Source organism: Eleutherodactylus coqui, chromosome 13 (genome assembly GCF_035609145.1).
Source record: "Eleutherodactylus coqui strain aEleCoq1 chromosome 13, aEleCoq1.hap1, whole genome shotgun sequence".
Lineage (NCBI taxonomy): Eukaryota > Metazoa > Chordata > Amphibia > Anura > Eleutherodactylidae > Eleutherodactylus > Eleutherodactylus coqui.
Window position 1 is genome coordinate 124,646,525 of NC_089849.1, and position 19,513 is coordinate 124,666,037.

At 44.3% G+C, this 19,513-nt stretch overlaps 1 protein-coding gene across 2 annotated transcripts in view; it reads left to right on the forward strand.

Moving 5' to 3' along the window:
• Positions 1-19,513, forward strand: part of ADAT3 (adenosine deaminase tRNA specific 3) — a 40,219-nt gene that overhangs the window by 7,116 nt on the left and 13,590 nt on the right. The window contains exon 2 of one of the 2 annotated variants that reach the window (XM_066586484.1): positions 8,394-8,491. The exons of the other annotated variant lie outside the window; for it this stretch is intronic. The gene's annotated coding sequence lies outside the window, so the exon portion shown is untranslated. The remainder of the gene's footprint in view (positions 1-8,393; positions 8,492-19,513) is intronic. 2 annotated transcript variants of the gene reach the window in all.

The following is a 19,513-nucleotide window of genomic DNA, read 5'->3' on the forward strand; positions in this document are numbered from 1 at the left end:
TTGGTCCCCTTCTCTTCTCTATCTATACTGCCCCAATTGGACGAACCATCCACAAATTTGGCCTCCAATACCATCTCTATGCTGATGACACCCAACTATACACCTCCTCTCGTGAGATCTCTGGACCATTCCTCCAAAATATCACCGACTGTCTGTCCGCTGTCTCTAACACTATGTCCTTCCTTTTTCTCAAACTAAACCTCTCTAGAACTGATCTCCTCGTCTTTCCACCTTCTAACCGACCTCCCCTCAACATCTCCATTCCAGTGTCTGACACCATCATAATCCCCAGACAGCATGCCCGATGCCTTGGGGTCACACTGGACTCTGACCTCTCCTTTACTCCCCATATCCAATCTCTGGCCCAAACATGCCACATGCACCTCAGAAATATTGCTAAAATACGTCCGTTCCTAACCACGGACACGCTAAAGACGCTCGTGGTCGCCCTCATCCACTCCCGACTTGACTACTGCAACTCGCTACTCATCCCCCTCCCCCGCACTAGACTCGCTCCACTCCAATCCATATTAAATGCGGCAGCTAGGCTCATTTTTCTATCCAGTCGTTATTCAGACGCCTCTGCATTATGCCAGTCGCTGCATTGGCTGCCCATCCACCGCAGAACTAAATGTAAACTCCTCTACCTCACTCACAAAGCTCTGCATGGAGCTGCGCCACCATACATCGCCTCCCTCCTGTCAGTACACCACCCAGCCCGCTCACTCCGATCGGCTAACACCCTCAGACTAAACACCCCTGTAATACGAACCTCACATGCTCGCCTACAGGACTTCACCAGAGCAGCACCCATCCTCTGGAATGCTCTACCCCAAGGCATCCGGACAATTCCCGATGCACGAAATTTCAGACGTGCCTTAAAAACGCACCTCTTCAGGGAAGCATACCAAATCTCCTGACCTAGTCCCTCGCCCCTCCCTATGGTGCTCCACCCTGTTTGCCTTCTAATAAATGATCTGTACATGAAATCCCCTATTGCCTGTGTTCCCCACCCCCTGCACCTCCTGTACCACCCCCAACCCATTTGTGTCTAACCCAATGTACCTCACATTGTAATTGTTGTATTGTTTTGCATTTATCCAGGCCTGAAAGCGCTGCGGAATAAGGTGGCGCTATACAATAAAGATTATTATTATTATAAAATCTCCTGAAAGAAAACTGCTGCTGCCCAAGCGGTTGTGTTTTCCCGTCAGGGTCGCTGTGCGAGCGCTCCGCTTTACTTTTGCAGGACATCCTGTATTTGCATTGGTACCAGTTTGGAGTAAATAGTTTTTTTTTTAGAGACGGTGACCAAAAATGCGCAATTCTGACTTACTTTTTTTTGTAAACATTCACCAAGTTGTGTAATTAATGCGTTGCTTTGATCGCACTTTTATGCTCGCAGCAATGCCAAATATGCTTTTATTTTTTTATAAGTAATATGGGAAAATCGTTTTTTTTTCCAGTTATTAAAAAAAAACAAAAACACCTTTTTACTTGTTACTTTTTTTTTTACTTGACTTGAGATTGTTAATTGCTCATACAGTATTACAGTATACCGCATTGTGAGAGGCAGACTATGCATTTATTCATGGGGGCCCTCAGAAGGACCCCAGTTGCCAACGCAATGGAACAGCATCCACAGTCGCATCACAGGGGTGTGATTCAGGACCTGCTAACACTGATCAGGGCATTTAATTGACAAGAGTATTTAGAGGGTTAACAGCCACAATCAGCGTTGGCGCTGATTGCGGCTGTTGCAGGTGGGTAGCCATCACCAGCTTTGTATGGAGTGGGATCGGCTCATGGTCCCATTCCAGATAAGCCCTGCACACCCAGGACATAAATATATGCCCTGTGGCGTTAAGGGTTAAAATAGTCCCTCCCGTGAAACATTTCATTATTCATTATGTGGCCCCCAGTATACATAGATCAGCCTCATTATGTGGCCCCCAGTATATACATATATATATCAGCCTCATTATGTGGCCCTCAGTATATACATATATATATCAGCCTCATTATGTGGCCCCCAGTATATACATATATATATATCAGCCTCAGTATGTGGCCCCCAGTATATACATATATATATCAGCCTCATTATGTGGCCCTCAGTATATACATATATATATCAGCCTCATTATGTGGCCCTCAGTATATACATATATATATCAGCCTCATTATGTGGCCCCCAGTATATTTGTTATTCCTTTCTGTCTGAAAAAATCCCTTCAGTTGGGTCATGTGATCCCCATGGTGACCCCCTTGGAATTAAAGGGGGTCACCAGAGCTCACTCGCCAGAACTTTCTGTGGGTGAAATTACATGGACTGTAACACACATGCTGTTCTCAGGGGGCACAGTAACTCCTATTAAATTACTGCTGATGACTAGAGGCCCCATCACACAGTTATAATGAAGATGATGATCACTCATCCTCCTGACTGTATACATATGGATTTTGGCTTATTTAGGTGAAGGCAGAGGTTATTGATATTTACACTGTCCTCTCAGCAGGCAGAGCTGGTACAGCCTGTAGCTGCTTCTCTGCTGATGCATCACTTTATTGATGTGAAAGTAACATGAAGATGATGGCTGATACGCATCAGACTGCACCGCATGGAGGTGACTGCAGTATACCTCCAGAGCGTGACAGGTGAGGGGGGCCGTGAAGGATGTGTTTTCACAGGAGGGTTTCTTTAAGCTCGTTGAGCGCATCAGATCCACCGAGGTGTAGTGGGTATGGAGGTAGCAGACGGTTGTGTGGTGTCTGCCGCCAGCGGAAACAGGGATCCGGAATGAGATTCAACAAGCGGAAAGGGAATATGTCACCTACTTTTACCCCTCTGAGCTAAGCAGGCTGACGGTAGGTGACCCGCTGAGTCTGGGGATGTGTTATACTTACCTCCCCTGTCATTCCCCCAGTATTGGCCTTAAGAGCCGTTGCCCAACATGGAACGGCGCTGCTAAGTAGTCCATCTGTTCTAATGTTATAACGGGTGCCTAATAGCGACGGCTTCCAGCGCTCACACCAGGGGAATAAGGGGGAAGGTAAGTGTAACACATCCCCGGACTCAGCGGGTCACCTACTGTCAGCCCATAACCCCTTAGTGACCAAGCCTGTTTACCCCTTAATGACCAGGCCAAATTTTGCAAATCTGACATGTGTCACTTTAACATGGAAAAACACCAGAAAGGTTTTGCGTATCCAAGCGGTTCTGACCTTGTTTTTTCGCCACATGTTGTGCTTCATTTAGGTGAAAATAGACCGATAGAATTTGTGTTTATTTATTAAAAGCGCCAAAATTGGGAAAATTTTGATAAAAATCGTCATTTTTTTCATATTTCCAACTGCAATATCTTAAATATGTGCAAACATAATATAGAAATTTTTGCTAAGATTTATATTTCCACCCGTTTACTTTATTTTGGGCGCACATTGGAAAAACGTTCGTTTTTTTTAACCATTTAGGAGACGTACAAATTTAACATTACTTTTCAGCATTTTGAGGAACACATTGTTTTCCTATACCAAGCCACGATTGGAAAGGCTCATAGGGGTCAAAATGATAGATACCCCCACAAGTGACCCCATTTAAAAAAAACTACACCCCTTAGTGTATTCACTGAGGGGTGTCATGAGTATTTTGACCCCACAGTTTTTTTTTCAGGAATTCAATTTAGAGGAGAAAAAGTAAAATTTCATATTTTTGCAAATCTGTCATTTTAAAGACATATTTTTTTCCTATAGTTTACATGAAAATAAGGATTTACACCCCAAAATGGATACCCCTCTTTCTCCCGTGTTCAGAAATATACCCATTGTGGCCCTAATGTTATATCTGAGTCCACAATGGGGCCCAAAAGGAAAGGAGTAGTCGGTGTATTTCAGAACAGAAATTTTGCTTGAAGTCCTTTTAGGCCCCATAGCACACATGTAGAGTTCTTGAGCGCCCAAAACCATAGAAAACCCCCACAAATGACCCCATTTTGAAAACTAGACTCCTTAACGAATTTATCTAGGGGTGTACTGCATATTTTGACCCCACAGAATGAATTGAAGCCAAGCAGAAGGAAAAAATTGTGATTTTCGTTTTTTTGGCAATTCTGTCATTTTAAAAACAGCTTTTTTTGTACAGCACACACATGAATGAAGCCTTGCACCCCAAAATGGATCCCCCTGTTTGTCCCGTGTTCAGAGACATACCCATTGTGGCCCTAATCTCATGTCTGGATGCACAACGGGGCCCAAAATGAAAGGAGTAATCGGTGGCTTTCAGAACATAGATTTTGCTTGAAGTCCTTTTAGGCCCCATTGCCCACTTGTAAAGCTCTTGAGGGGCCAAAACCATAGAGAACCCCCACAAATGACCCCATTTTGAAAACGACCCCTCATCAAATTTATCTAGGGGTGTACTGCGTATTTTAGCCGTACAATTTTTGAATAGATCTAAGCAAAGCAGTAAGAAAAAATTACGATTTTCATTTTTTGGGCTATTGCATCAATTTAAAAACAGTTTTTTTGTACAGCACACATATAAATGAAGGCTTTCACCCCAAAATGGATACCCCTGTTTGTCCCGTGTTCAGAAACATACCCATTGTGGCCCTCATCTACTTACAGGGCCCATGGCTAGGCCTACAATGAAAGGAATACCCGTTGGATTTCAGGGTACAACTGAATAAATTTCAGGCCCCATTGCCCACTTATAGAGCCATTGAGCATCCAAAACTATAAAGAACCCCCTCAAATGACCCCATTTTGAAAACTAGACCCCTTAACAAATTCATCTAGGGGTGTACTGCGTATTTTGACCCCACAGTATTTGAATGAATCTAAGCAAAGCAGAAGGAAAAAGTCACGATTTTCAATTTTTTTGGCAATTTTTTAAATTTAAAAACAGTTTTTTGCACAGTGTACATAGGAATGAAGACATTCACCCCCAAATGGATCCCCCCGTTTGTCCCGTGTTCAGAAACATACCCATTGTGGCCCTAATCTACTTACAGGGCCCATGGCAAGGCCTATAAAGGAGGGAACACCCGTTGGATTTCAGGGCACAACTGAATACATTCCAGGCCCCATTGCTTATTTGTACGGAATAAAAATTGATACCTTAAACCCCCCCCCCCTCCCCCCCCCCCTCCGCGCCCTTTTCGGTGTTCGCAATTTTTGATAAAAGTAATAATGTGAACTGTGTAGTATTTCCGAAGACAGGGGTAATTATGGAGGCTGATTGGGATGGGGCAATAAAACCGTGTATCCCCCCTCCTCTCATGCTTTTTGGGGGTCATTTCTTAACCTCAGTGGTGGGTATGGGGTGTAAAAAGTGGCGTTCCGTGAGTCTCCGTAATCTTGCTGCGGTGCGGTGGTCTCACACAGAAGGCGCTCAACAAGCTGCTCCTGGAACTGCAGGAAGGCGAGCGTTCCCGGGGCTTCTTGTAAATTGCGTATTACAGGTAGCGGTCTGAATAACGCCGGGCTCACGCGGGTGCAGGCGGAATCCGCTTGTGGAGGCCCGCAACGGATCTCATCTGTGAGCCCGGCTGTGACCCTGCGTACGGCTGCGTAATGTACTGCGCATAATTGCCTACTCACACAGGCGGTCATGCACAGTACACCTTTTTTTGTATTTCCCGCACCGTCGCTTAGCGATGACGCAGGTACCCGTATACAAGGTAGTTGCGTATGGGCTGCGGGTATATCCACGACCATGGAGCACAATGGGCTCTATGTTGCGGATATCCGCGGTAAAATAGAACCTGCTGCGTTCTCTTTTCTGCGAGTGGAGTACACAATTTCAACCCGCTAATATGAGCGGAATTGTGTAATCCAATGCGATTGATCTGCGTATTACCGCGGATCAGACGCATGCGGAATCCGTAATTCCTATCCAGTCATGTGAGAACGACCTATGTTAGAGCGCTACTTTTTTATTACGTGACCGGCGACCGCTCAACGAGGCCACCTCTCACTGCTCCAGGCTCTCGGCGACCGTTGGTCGCTGAGAGCAAGTCGATTTTAAATTTCCTGGGCTCCCCGACTCCTGCGCATGTTTTTTTACTTTTACGTGATCGCCATTATTGTATAACGGCGACACGTGACCAGGAACCGCTCACCGCGGCCCTCTGTGAAATCTCCATGCTCTTGGCTACGTTTTGTAGCCAGGAGCAGGGAGAATTTAAATTATCCTGGCAATCCACAGCTTTTGCCCATGTGTCCGCCATTTTGGCAATGGGCGCGTGTGCAGAAGCTGGGGTAAGGTCTGCGGATAAATCCGGGGGCCTTATGTACGTACTTTCATCCTCCCTCACGGATATGATCCGTGAGGGGAGAGGAAACGTACGCTTTTTGAACTTTTTAAAACTTTTTTTTCTTTTTCTTTTACTTTTTACACTTTTTTTTTTAACTTGAAATGATCCATTGGATAACAGTGATCACATGCTGGGTGACATCCCTCTGCTCTTGAATTTCCCGGGGCTCGAGCCCCTCTGTGCACGCACCCGAAGTTTAAAAAACTTTTATTCACTTTTCCGCGATCGCCGTTATCCATTGGATAACGGCGATCGCGGTATCGGGGACCGCTCACCGCAGTCCCCGCTGACGTCTCCTGCCTCCCAGCTACCTACAGGAGCCGGGAGCCAGGAGATTTTAAATCTCCCGCGGCTCCGGGCCTTCTGCGCATGCAGCTGACGTAATGCTGCCTGGCGCGCATGCGCAGAAGACAGGCTTCGAGGCCTGGAGGACGAGGAGAGTGGGGAGCAGTGCGGCGGACCCGGGTGAGTAATTTCAGCTGCCCTGATGGATCCAATCAGGGCAGCTGAATCTTTAACTTTTTTTGCACTTTTTAAAACTTTTATGCGATCGGCGCTATCGATTCGATAATGCCGATCGCATTGCCGGGGGGGGGGGGAGGGGGGGTCCCCGCAGCCCGGGATGACAGCTCCATGCTGTCGACTACCTGCGGGCACTGACAGCATGGAGCTGTCACATCCAGAGCCCTAGGAGCTTTATTTTCTGTAGGACGCATGTTTTTACGTCCTCAGAGAATAAAGCCCACTTCGGGAGGACGTAAAAAGGCTATGGACCGGTTGTTTAGGGGATAAGCTTAGCTCAGAGGAGTAATGTAGGCAACGGGCTGTTTTGTTCCCCTCAAATGTCAGCAGCAATCAGAGGTGTCTGGCAGCCGCTTCTCTTTGCCTCCCACTGTGAGCCGGCACAGTTATGGGCTAGTTGGGAGACTGGCGGGACCTAGGAGTTCTCTTCTGTTCAGTAGATGTGTACGGGTCACTCTTCGTAGGCGCAACACTGACAAATAACTTATTACCGTACTCCTCTAATAAAGGGGAGGCCTCTCAAAAAGGACAGCCAGAAGAAAGTGCTTCCGGGGCATCATTTGGGCTTCTACCTGTGGGCCCCCGACAACACAGACTTGTCTTCTAAGCTACAGCTAGGTGCAGGCCGCCTCGAAACGGTTGGGGAAGCATGTGCTGTAAGCAGTCCGTACTTCCGTCAATGACTGTAGTTCTAGTTCTGTATTACTGCAGCCAGTCACTAGTACTGCTGTATAACACTGGCTGGACGGGGCGGTCCTCTGGTGCCACAGTGTGGAGCTTGTCCTCAGCTACAAATCGGGGGGCCTCCCTCACTTCATGGTGGGTACAGCCGACCATCACAAAGTCTACCTTCCACTTAGACGTTTCCCCGGGTGTAGCTCATGCCAAAACACTCAAACAAGGAGTTTCCATCAAAAAATCCTGGCCTGACTATTGTGAGCAGAGGAGGAGTGCGGTCCATGGGACCAGTAGCCGGACGAGGACAAGTGCCCACTGGGCACATGTGTATAGAATGTCCCATCCAATAGATACACTGATGGAATGTAATAACAGCAGCTCCTGATTGTTAACACTTGGTTTGCTGGCAGTAGACCATCCCAATCTCCTGGCTGCTTGCGGATGAGTTGCTAAATGCTGCCAAGCGGTGCGACTACTGGCCGCAGGGCAAGTCTACTGAAACAGGGCATTGGGACCCGCCAGAGGAGTATGAGACTACAAGACATATAACGAGTACCTGTCTCACTGACCCACATGGGACTTTCATCGTTGGCATTCTTCACATACAGAAGCAGCAATGTTTAAGGGGGATTCTGGGGACTGGGCAAAATTTTCTAAATCCCCCCAACGCTTCCTCTTATTACCATTATCCCAAACTTCCATCTCAATCGTCAAACTGGACTCCATTCCTTTTGCCTGCTCCCCAGCAGCGTCAGATTTCCACATTGTTATTTAAAATGGCTACCGGGGAGTGCAAAAACGACATCTCCCACAATGCCCCGCCGCCAGTTACTGACGGGGCACATTCATGATGTACCATCTGTGTCATCCTTACAGAACGTGAAGGCACCGAGCATGCCTCACCAGTAAACAGCGGAGCGGACGGGTCGTAACCAGTGGATACCGATGGAGAACTGAGCCGGGGAGGACCGCAGGTAGAGACAGATCTCTGCAGATTCGTAAGACAGGTTATTGCAAAATGATACGTTATCACCTTCAGCAGCATATAACTCGCTGTGAATCGCCAGAATTCCCCTTCGGTAACACATGGTACGGAATCGGTACAGAATTACTGTGCGGACCCTCCGCGACCCTTACAGTAGCAGCAGCAAAGTGGATGAGATTGTGAAAATATCGTCCACAAGCTGTGGAAAGATTCCGCACTAAACCTGGGTGGAAATTGACTTGCGGCACGGAATTCAAACCCCGACATGTCAATTTATTGCCGTCTGCTGCGGAATTCACCCCCTTCTAATGAGACAAAAAAAGAAAAATAGGCTCAGAATCCAATCCAGTCCTATTATAATCCAAAACACTCTCGCCATGAGCATGAACTACGAATGGGATCCCTTTAATATGTATTGAATTATACAAAGATTGCACATGGAAACGGAAAATATATATATATATAATGGCACATGGAAACGAAAACATGTTTTACCACCTAAGGCCCCCTGTCCACGGGCATTGTGGTACCCTGTGGCGAATCTCAGCCGCGGGAACTGCCGCCCGGGAGCAGGAGCCAGCAGACGGTTCTCCGCGGTCAGCCTATCTGACAGATAGGCTGACCACGGAGAATCGCAATGATTCTCCGCTCGTGGACACAGGGTCGGCGCTTTCCATAGCAACGCTATGGAAAGCTTCAGCCGGCGTGATTCGCCAGCAATTTACCGCCGGCGAAATCACTGCCGTGGACTGGTGGCCTAAGTGGTGTCTTCAGGGGAATATGGAAACTAATATAGCCACTTAGGTGGTGAAACATGTTGCAAGAGCTCTGCTTCATCTCTTAATATCAGTGTTAGACTGCAGGCGTTGCTATTCCACGCTATTAACCCTTTGGATCATCGCGATCACTCAGAATACAGCTAGACAGTCATGCAGTTTCCCTCCATGTGTGGCAGGAGGACGGTGTAGCAGGTTCTGACGATCAGTTCATTGTGGCTCAGTCAGACGGGCGTTTTTTGCTGTGCATGTTACTTGCGTTTGCGATCCGCATCTATATAGAACCAATGCTGTTCAATGGCAGCGGTTATATGCCTGGTCATATGCCAGATTTTTACCTGCGCACAAAAATATGCAGCGGTAAATATAGGACAGTGGATTTAAATACGCAAGTAACTGCGGCATTCCGAATTTTTGCATGTTAAACTCCTGGATGCTACCGGTATCACATCCAAAGGTTTCACCCAGTGGTGCCGGCGGCAGCAGCAGTACCGGCATCATTGAGAACATACAGTAAAGATTGCCATCCTCTGGCACAGCTGTCAGAGCTGTGGGACAGGAGCGTGATGTTCTCCCATTGCTTTCAGTGGGGCTGAAGCTCCCTTGAAAGCAATGGGCTGCCGGCAAGCATATAAGTCCTTCCCTGAAAATCATCCCCAGACTGTAAAAAAATATATAATCCCCTCTCAGAGTGTTCAGTGATGAGGGACTCCCCGCGGAGATGAAGAAATCCTCGGCCACAGCTGTGCCAGAGGATTGCGATCTCTGTATGTCAGTGGGGCCGCCGCTGCTGTTGCCGGCCCCATTGAACACAAGGTGAAACCCCTGGATGTGACAGCATCCAGGGGTCTCACATCCAAGTCGTCCCCTGCTGGGAGCGAACTTTATGTGCAAATAAGCGCAACCAAGCGTATTTTTTTTCATCGTGACGCCCGCTTCAGTCACGCAAGTTTTTGTGTGTTTGCGTTCTGCACAAAAAAATGTTCAGCAAACAAATATATATCTATACATAGTTATTAGACCGCCCCCTTGTTACAGCTCCAAGTATAATAGATGATGGGAGAGATCTCTGTACTGACCCCTGATATATCTATACCTAGTTATTAGACCGCCCCCTTGTTACAGCTCAAGGTATAATAGATGATGGGAGAGATCTCTGTACTGACCCCTGATATATCTATACCTAGTTATTAGAGCGCCCCCTTGTTATTATCCTGGGTATAATAGATGATGGGAGAGATCTCTGTACTGACCCCTGATATATCTATGCATAGTTATTAGAGCACCCCCTTGTTACAGCTCCAGGTATAATAGATGATGGAAGAGATCTCTCTACTGACCCCTGATATATCTATACATAGTTATTAGCGCGCCCCCTTGTTACAGTCCTGAGTATAAACAGATGATGGGAGAGATCTCTGTATTGACCCCTGATATATCTATACATAGTTATTAGTGCGCCCCTTGTTACAGTCCTGGGTATAATAGATGATGGGAGAGATCTCTGTACTGACCCCTGATATATCTATACATAGTTATTAGAGCGCCCCCTTGTTACAGTCATGGGTATAAACAGATGATGGGAGAGATCTCTATACTGACCCCTGATATATCTATACATAGTTATTAGAGCGCCCTCTTGTTACAGTCCTGGGTATAATAGATGATGGGAGAGATCTCTGTACTGACCCCTAATATATCTATACATAGTTATTAGAGCGCCCTCTTGTTACAGTCCTGGGTATACTAGATGATGGAAGAGATCTCTGTACTGACCCCTGATATATCTATACATAGTTATTAGAGTGCCCCCTTGTTACAGTCCAGAGTATAATAGATAATGGGGGAGATCTCTGCACTGACCCCTTATATATCTATACATAGTTATTAGAGTGCCCCCTTGTTACAGCTCCAGGTATAATAGATGATGGGAGAGATCTCTGTACTGACCCCTGATATATCTATACCTAGTTATTAGAGTGCCCCCTTGTTACAGCTCCAGGTATAATAGATGATGGGAGAGATCTCTGTACTGACCCCTGATATATCTATACATAGTTATTAGAGCGCCCCCTTGTTACAGTCCTGGGTATAAACATGATGTGAGAGATCTCTGTACTGACCCTTGATATATCTATACATAGTTATTAGAGCGCCCCCTTGTTACAGTCCTGGGTATAAACATGATGTGAGAGATCTCTGTACTGACCCCTGATATATCTATACATAGTTATTAGAGCGCCCCCTTGTTACAGTCCTGGGTATAAACATGATGGGAGAGATCTCTGCACTGACCCCTGATATAGCTATACGTAGTCATTAGAGCGCCTCCTTGTTACAGTCCTAAGTATAAACAGATGATGAGAGAGATCTCTGTATTGACCCCTGATATATCTATACATAGTTATTAGTGCGCCCCCTTGTTACAGCTCCAGGTATAATAGATGATGAGAGAGATCTCTGTACTGACCGCTGATATATCTATACATAGTTATTAGAGCGCCCCCTTGTAACAGTCCTGGGTATAATTGATGATGGCAGAGATCTCTGTACTGAACCCTGATATATCTATACATAGTTATTAGAGCACCCCCTTGTTACAGTCTTGGGTATAAACAGATAATGGGAGAGATCTCTGCACTAAACCCTGATGTATCTATACAGAGTTATTAGAGCGCCCCCTTGTTACAGTCCTGGGTATAATAGATGATGATAGGGATCTCTGTACTGATCCCTGATATACATAGTTATTAGAGCGCCCCTTGTTACAGTCCTGGGTATATTAGATGATGGGGAGATCTCTGTACTGATCCCTGATATATTATACATAGTTATTAGAGCGCCCCTTGTTACAGTCCTGGGTATAAATAGATGATGGAGAGATCTCTGTACTGACCCCTGATATATTTATACATAGTTATTAGTACGCCCCTTGTTACAGTCCTGGGTATAAACAGATGATGGGAGAGATCTCTGCACTGACCTCTGATATAGCCATACGTAGTTATTAGAGCGCCCCCTTGTTACAGTTCTGAGTAAAAAACAGATGATGGGGAGATCTCTGTACTGATCCCTGATATATCAATACATAGTTATTAGAGCGCCCCCTTGTTACAGTCCTGGATATAAACAGATTATGGGAGAGATCTTTGTACTGACCCTGATTTACATAGTTATTAGAGTGGGAGAGATCTCTATTTTGACCCCTGATATATCTACACATTGTATTAGAGCGCCCCCTTGTTACAGTACTCCTTATAAACAGATGATGGGAGAGCTCTTTGTACTGATCCCTGATATATTATACATAGTTATTAGAGCGCCCCTTGTTACAGACCTGGGTATGATAGATGATGGGAGAGATCACTGTACTGAACCCTGATATATCTATACGTAGTTATTAGAGCGCCCCCTTGTTACAGTCCTGGGTATAAACAAATGCTGGGGAGATCTCTGTACTGATCCCTGATATACTATACATAGTTATTAGAACACCCCCTTGTTACAGCTCCAGCTATAATAGATGATGGGAGAGATCTCTGTACTGACCCCTGATATATCTATATGTAGTTATTAGAGCGCCCCCTTGTTACAGTTCTGAGTATAAACAGATGATGGGGAGATCTCTTTACTGATCCCTGATATATTATACATAGTTATTAGTGCGCCCCCTTGTTACAGTCCTAGATATAAACAGATGATGGGAGAGATCTCTGCACTGACCCCTGATATATGTATACGTAGTTCTAAAGCGCCCTCTTGTTACAGTCCTGGGTATAATAAATGATGATAGGGATCTCTGTACTGATCCCTGATATACATAGTTATTAGAGCGCCCCCTTGTTACAGTCCTGAGTATAAACAGATGATGGGAGAGATCTCTGTATTGACCAATGATATATCTATACATAGTTATTAGAGCGCCCTCTTGTTACAGTCCTGGGCATAATAGATGATGGTAGAGATCTCTGTTCTGACCCCTGATATATCTATAGATAGTTATTAGAGCGCCCTTTTGTTACAGTCCTGGGTATAATAGATGATGGGAGAGATATCTGCACTGACCCCTGATCTATCTATACATAGTTATTAGTGCGCCCTCTTGTTACAGCTCCAGGTATAATAGATGATGGGAGAGATCACTGTACTGAACCCTGATATATCTATACATAGTTATTAGAGTGCCCCCTTGTTGCAGTTCTGGGTATATTACATGATGGTAGTGATCTCTGTATTGACCCCTGATATATCTATACATAGTTATTAGTGCACCCCCTTGTTCCAGTCCTGGGTATAATAGATGATGTGAGAGATCTCTGTACTGCCCCCTGATTTAGCTATACGTAGTTATAAAAAACGCCCCCTTGTCACAGTCCTGAGTATAAACAGATGATAGGAGAGATCTCTGTACTGACCCTGATATACATAGTTATTAGAGCGCCTCCTTGTTACACTCCTAGGTATAAATAGATGACGGGAGAGATCTCTGTACTGACCCCTGATATATCTATACATAGTTATTAGAGCGCCCCCTTGTTACAGTCCTGGGTATAATAGATGATGGGAGAGATCTTTGTACTGACCTGCGATATATCTATACATAGTTATTAGAGCGCCCCCCTTGTTACAGCTCCATGTATAATAGATGATAGGAGAGATCTCTGCACTGACCCCTGATATATCTATACATAGTTATTAGAGCACCCTCTTGTTATAGTCCTGGGTATAATAGATGATAGGAGAGATCTCTGTACTGACCCCTGGTATATTATACATAGTTATTAGAGCGCCCCCTTGTTACAGTCCTGAGTATAAACAGATGATGGGATTGATCTCTGTACTGACCCCTGATATATCTATACGTAGTTAGTAGAGCACCCCCTTGTTACAGCTCCAGGTATAATAGATGATGGGAGAGCTCTCTATACTGACCCCTGATATATCTATACATAGTTATTAGAGCGCCCCCTTGTTACAGTGTTGGGTATAAACAGATGATGGGAGAGATCTCTGCACTGACCCCTGATAGAGCTATACGTAGTTATTAGCGCGCCCCCTTGTTACAGTCCTGAGTATAAACAGATGATGGGAGAGATCTCTGTATTGACCCCTGATATATCTATACGTAGTTGTTAGAGCGCCCTCCCTTTACAGTCCTGGGTATAAGCAGATGATGCGAAAGATGTCTGTACTGATATATCTATAAATAGTTATTAGAGCGCCTCCTTGTTACACTCCTAGGTATAAATAGATGACGGTAGAGATGTTTGTACTGACCCCTGATATATCTATACATAGTTATTAGAGTGCCCCCTTGTTACAGTCCTGAGTATAAACTGATGATGGGAGCGATCTCTGTTTTGACCCCTGATATATCTATACATTGTATTAGAGCGCCCCCTTGTTACAGTACTCTGTATAAACTGATGATGGGAGAGCTCTCTGTACTGACCCATGATTTATTTATACATAGTTATTAGAGCACCCCCTTGTTACAGCTCCAGGTATAATAGATGATGGGAGAGATAGCTGTACTGATCCCTGATATATCTACACATAGTTATTAGAGCGCCCCCTTGTTACAGTCCTGGGTATAATAGATGATGGGAGAGATATCTGTACTGATCCCTGATATATTATACATAGTTATTGGAACACCCCCTTGTTACAGCTCCAGGTATAATAGACGATGGGAGAGATCTCTGTACTGACCCATGATTTATCTATACATAGTTATTAGAGCGCCCCCTTGTTGCAGTCCTGAGTATAAACAGATGATGGGGAGATCTCTGTACTGATCCCTGATATATTATACATAGTTATTAGAACACCCCCTTGTTACAGCTCCAGGTATAATAGATGATGGGAGAGATCTCTGTACTGACCCCTGATATATCTACACATAGTTATTAGAGTGCCCCCTTGTTACAGTGTTGGGTATAAACAGATGATGGGAGAGATCTCTGCACTGACCCCTGATAGAGCTATACGTAGTTATTAGAGCGCCCCCTTGTTACAGTTCTGAGTAAAAAACAGATGATGGGGAGATCTCTGTACTGATCCCTGATATATTATACATAGTTATTAGAGCGCCCCCTTGTTACAGTCCTGGATATACACAGATGATGGGAGAGATCTTTGTACTGACCCTGATTTACATAGTTATTACCGTGCCCCCTTGTTACAGTCCTGAGTATAAACTGATGATGGGAGAGATCTCTATTTTGACCCCTGATATATCTATACATTGTATTAGAGCGCCCCCTTGTTACAGTACTCCGTATAAACAGATGATGGGAGAGCTCTCTGTACTGACCCATGATTTATCTATACATTGTTATTATTGCGCCCCCTTGTTACAGTCCTGAATATAAACAGATGATGGGGAGATCTCTGTACTGATCCCTGATATATTATACATAGTTATTAGAGCGCCCCTTGTTACAGACCTGGGTATGATAGATGCTGGGAGAGATCTCTGTACTAAACCCTGATATATCTATACGTAGTTGTTAGAGCGCCCCCTTGTTACAGTCCTGGGTATAAACAAATGCTGGGGAGATCTCTGTACTGATCCCTGATATATTATACATAGTTATTAGAACACCCCCTTGTTACAGCTCCAGGTATAATAGATGATGGGAGAGATCTCTGTACTGACCCATGATTTATCTATACATAGTTATTAGAGCGCCCCTTGTTACAGTTCTTCGTATAAACGGATGATGGGGAGATCTCTGTACTGATCCCTGATATATCTATACATAGTTATTAGAGCGCCCCCTTGTTACAGTCCTGGATATAAACAGATGATGGGAGAGATCTTTGTACTGACCCTGATTTACATAGTTATTAGAGCGCCCCCTTGTTACAGTCCTGGGTATAAGCAGATGATGCGAAAGATGTCTGTACTGATATATCTATAAATAGTTATTAGAGCGCCTCCTTGTTACACTCCTAGGTATAAATAGATGACGGTAGAGATCTTTGTACTGACCCCTGATATATCTATACATAGTTATTAGAGTGCCCCCTTGTTACAGTCCTGAGTATAAACTGATGATGAGAGAGATCTCTGTTTTGACCCCCGATATATCTATACATTGTATTAGAGCGCCCCCTTGTTACAGTACTCTGTATAAACAGATGATGGGAGAGCTCTCTGTACTGACCCATGATTTATTTATACATAGTTATTAGAGCGCCCCCTTGTTACAGCTCCAGGTATAATAGATGATGGGAGAGATAGCTGTACTGATCCCTGATATATTATACATAGTTATTGGAACACCCCCTTGTTACAGCTCCAGGTATAATAGACGATGGGAGAGATCTCTGTACTGATCCCTGATATATTATACTTAGTTATTGGAACACCCCCTTGTTACAGCTCCAGGTATGATAGATGATGGGAGAGATCTCTGTACTGACCCATGATTTATCTATACATAGTTATTAGAGCGCCCCCTTGTTACAGTCCTGAGTATAAACAGATGATGGGATTGATCTCTGTACTGACCCCTGGTATATTATACATAGTTATTAGAGCGCCCCCTTGTTACAGTCCTGGGTATAAACAGATGATGGGATTGATCTCTGTACTGACCCTTGATATATCTATACATAGTTATTAGAGCCCCCCCTTGTTACAGTGTTCGGTATAAACAGATGATGGGAGAGATCTCTGTACTGATCCCTGATATATTATACATAGTTATTAGAGCGCCCCCTTGTTACAGTCCTGGATATAAACAGATGATGGGAGAGATCTTTGTACTGACCCTGATTTACATAGTTATTAGCGTGCTGCCTTGTTACAGTCCTGGGTATAATAGATGATGGGGCAGATCTCTGTACCGACCCCTTGATATATCTATACATAGTTATTAGAGTGCCCCCTTGTTACAGTCCTGGGTGTAATAGATGATGGGAGAGATCTCTGTACTAACCCCTGATATATCTATACATAGATATTAGAGTGCCCCCTTGTTACAGTCCTGAGTATAAACTGATGATGGGAGAGATCTCTATTTTGACCCCTGATATATCTATACATTGTTTTAGAGCGCCCCCTTGTTACAGTGTTGGGTATAAACTGATGATGGGAGAGATCTCTATTTTGACCCCTGATATATCTATACATTGTATTAGAGCGCCCCCTTGTTACAGTGTTGGGTATAAACAGATGATGGGAGAGATCTCTGCACTGACCCCTGATAGAGCTATACGTAGTTATTAGAGCGCCCCCTTGTTACAGTTCTGAGTATAAACAGATGATGGGGAGATCTCTGTACTGATCCCTGATATATTATACATAGTTATTAGAGCGCCCCCTTGTTACAGTCCTGAGTATAAACTGATCATGGGAGAGATCTCTATTTTGACCCCTGATATATCTATACATTATATTAGAGCGCCCCCTTGTTACAGTTCTGAGTATAAACAGATGATGGGGAGATCTCTGTACTGATCCCTGATATATTATACATAGTTATTAGAGCGCCCCCTTGTTACAGTCCTGGATATAAACAGATGATGGGAGAGATCTTTGTACTGACCCTGATTTACATAGTAATTAGCATGCCCCCTTGTTACAGTCCTGAGTATAAACTGATGATGGGAGAGATCTCTATTTTGACCCCTGATATATCTATACATTGTATTAGAGCGCCCCCTTGTTACAGTCCTGAATATAAACAGATGATGGGAGAGATCTCTGTACTGATCCCTGATATATCTATACATAGTTATTAGAGCGCCCCTTGTTACAAACCTGGGTATGATAGATGATGGGAGAGATCACTGTACTGAACCCTGATATATCTATACGTAGATATTAGAGCGCCCCCTTGTTACAGTCCTGGGTATAAACAAATGATGGGGAGATCTCTGTACTGATCCCTGATATATTATACATAGTTATTAGAACACCCCCTTGTTACAGCTCCAGGTATAATAGATGATGGGAGAGATCTCTGTACTGACCCCTGATATATCTATACCTAGTTATTAGAGCGCCCCCTTGTTATTATCCTGGGTATAATAGATGATGGGAGAGATCTCTGTACTGACCCCTGATATATCTATGCATAGTTATTAGAGCACCCCCTTGTTACAGCTCCAGGTATAATAGATGATGGAAGAGATCTCTCTACTGACCCCTGATATATCTATACATAGTTATTAGCGCGCCCCCTTGTTACAGTCCTGAGTATAAACAGATGATGGGAGAGATCTCTGTATTGACCCCTGATATATCTATACATAGTTATTAGTGCGCCCCTTGTTACAGTCCTGGGTATAATAGATGATGGGAGAGATCTCTGTACTGACCCCTGATATATCTATACATAGTTATTAGAGCGCCCCCTTGTTACAGTCCTGGGTATAAACAGATGATGGGAGAGATCTCTATACTGACCCTGATTTACATAGTTATTAGCATGCCCCCTTGTTACAGTCCTGAGTATAAACTGATGATGGGAGAGATCTCTATTTTGACCCCTGATATATCTATACATTGTATTAGAGCGCCCCCTTGTTACAGTACTCTGTATAAACAGATAATAGGAGAGATCTCTGTACTGACCCATGATTTATCTATACATAGTTATTAGTGCGCCTCCTTGTTACAGTCCTGAATATAAACAGATGATGGGAGAGATCTCTGTACTGATCCCTGATATATCTATACATAGTTATTAGAGCCCCCCTTGTTACAGACCTGGGTATGATAGATGATGGGAGAGATCTCTGTACTGAACCCTGATATATCTATACGTAGATATTAGAGCGCCCCCTTGTTACAGTCCTGGGTATAAACAAATGATGGGGAGATCTCTGTACTGATCCCTGATATATTATACATAGTTATTAGAACACCCCCTTGTTACAGCTCCAGGTATAATAGATGATGGGAGAGATCTCTGTACTGACCCATGATTTATCTATACATAGTTATTAGAGCGCCCCTTGTTACAGTTCTGAGTATAAACAGATGATGGGGAGATCTCTGTACTGATCCCTGATATATTATACATAGTATTAGAGCGCCCCCTTGTTACAGTCCTGGATATAAACAGATGATGGGAGAGATCTTTGTACTGACCCTGATTACATAGTTATTAGAGCGCCCCCTTGTTACAGTTCTGAGTATAAACAGATGATGGGGAGATCTCTGTACTGATCACTGATATATTATACATAGTTATTAGAGCGCCCCCTTGTTACAGTCC